Raw genomic sequence first — 2,518 nt, 5'->3', positions numbered from 1 at the left:
GACATCTGATGGTGAGGGCCAAGTTTGTCTGTTACACAGTATTTCCAATACCTGGAAAAAAATAAGTCAGAACTATTTGCTGAATAAAAAAATAATGTACACAATGTTATCTTAAAAGGATAATTGACAGAAGATTGTATGTATTTATTTTTTTTAAGATTGCAAAGTGGAAATAAAACCCATTATTATTTTCAATTAGTGCACATGGGGCACTTATTCTGGCTGGGCCTCTGCTAATTGCTTTACATAGATTAGTTAATTGTATTTCCATTAATACTCCATTTTGTATTTAAGAAAAAAGGGAGTTTCAGAGTTGAGAAATAATTTGCCTAAGGTTAATAGCTAGTAAATGGTGAAACGAAGGCAGTGAGACCCCAAAGCTCACCACACTATAGCACTAAAGTTTTCAAGGAGACAACTAAACTACTATAGTGGTAAATTAGTAATTGTTTTAGATCATTTAGATGTATGAAAAGTGGAAATCTTAGATGCCACAGATTTCAGAGCTTAAGAGAAATGTGAAAAGATCAATCAGTAAAATTAGCTAAGTATATAAAATATGATTTGGTTTAAGATGATGTAAGCAAAGGTATTAAATCATAGGAGAGTGTGAAGGTCCCAGTTCTAACCTATATTGTATCAGCAACAAAGAGAAATACATCATAATATGAAATATGATACCAAGGAAATCAACAAAAATGAATACAATGATTCGCCGAAGAAATTGACTTCATGTCAAACTCAGACTCTGTCTCTACAGAGGAATTGAGATCCAATAGTCAGATCTTTTGCTAATGCTTAACTCATGCCTACCTGCTTTTCCTATTAGTTTTTCCACACAAAGTTTAACTTGTCCTGAAAAAAAAATAGTCACTGAATATATCACTTATGATTAGTTTTGGGTCTGAGAAATAGAAATTCAAAAAGGAGTACCTTACTCAAGAAATAATCTTATTTCTCTCTCAGATATGAGTCCAGAGTAGATTGTCTAGACCTTATATGGCAACTTCACTCTACAATGTCCTTAGAATGTCAGTCAACCACTCTCTTGTCCATTGTCTTATGTCCATTCTCCCTTCTCAAGGTCAATTCATAATTCTAAAAGACTGATATCCCAACGGGTTTTAAGAGGGAAGGGATGATGAAGATGGGACAAAGTACACATTTAGCTATATTTAAAGGAAGGTAGCAGAGGAAACATGAAACACTTCCCTTCCATCTCATGGGCTAAAACTAAGTCATATTGCCTGGGATGCAGGACAGCTAGGAAAACACTTTTTTCAGAGTACTGAGCTAAAAATAAGAAAATTCATAAATATTACTATGGAAGAAGGAAAGAGAATATCTTGAAAGATTACTAGTAGTTTCTGCTAGTAATTTATTTAGGAATTGAAAACATTTCTCTTTTACGCTTATATTTTTATTTTTTATTTTTTATTGATATCAGAGAAGAAGGGAGAGGAAAAGGGAGATAGAAATATCAAGGATGGGAGAGAAACATTGATCAGCTACCTACTGCAGGCCCCACACTGGGATCCAGCCCACAACTGGGGCATGTGCCCTGAGTGGGAATCCAACAGTGACCTCCTGGTTCACTTGACCATTGAGCCATGCCAATCAGTCTTCTCTTATATTTTTAGAATTGACTTAAAACTTCTTGCAGAGATACATCCCATTCATTGAGACAAGGAAACTTACTACTATTTCTATTATTTGCTAATTTTCCTGGCGAATTATTTGTCTTTAGGGGAAAATTTTGCCCTAGAAGTGCCAAAAGTAAGATTTGACATTGGGTTTCTTGAAGGAATATTGAGTGACTTATACTTTTTCTAATGCATAACCTTTGCACTGTTTGTTTGAGGGCTCAGAAACATACTGAATGACAACAATCTCAAACCCAGACTGTTATTTTTCCTAAAACTACACTTTGAGTTCTGGCCTAGCTCATCATCTTTCCCCAAATCTGCTTTTATTCCTGCTGTCCACTTAGATGAATGGCACCACCAAGCTACCTGGGCCATGCTTTATTTTGTATTCTTTCATGCAGCATAGTCAAATACTGGTGATCAGAGTCATTCTTCACTGAAATTGATCTGGGTCACACTGATACTGTAGAAGGTTTTCCAAATAATTTCTACTCATCCTTTCACCATCGTGGCCTCTGTTCTGCTCAGTCTTGACAAGAATACTCTCCTTTCTCTGTTAAGATGCTAAGAAAATCAATTTGTATTACCTATCAGGTAGAGTTATTGCTATAGAATTTTCAGGAAAATAAATAATTTCAAGAAAATCAGTGTTTAGCTTTAAAGTTCCAATGCATAGATAGCAGTAATAATACCAGGCAAGGCTCTCTTAATGTAAAACACCTGTTCTCTGGGGCATCAGGTGCCTAGAAGTCCTAGCCTAAGCAATCCGTAGAAAGAATGATGATCATTTACAAACTACAAGCTTATTCAGTGTAGAAAAGGAAGGAGAAAGATCAGAAAAAGAGCAATAACAATAGCCATTGTTATATTTA

The sequence above is a fragment of the Plecotus auritus genome (assembly GCF_963455305.1).
Source record: "Plecotus auritus genome assembly, chromosome: 2".
NCBI classification, from domain to species: Eukaryota; Metazoa; Chordata; class Mammalia; order Chiroptera; family Vespertilionidae; genus Plecotus; species Plecotus auritus.
This window is presented reverse-complemented; position numbering follows the sequence as displayed.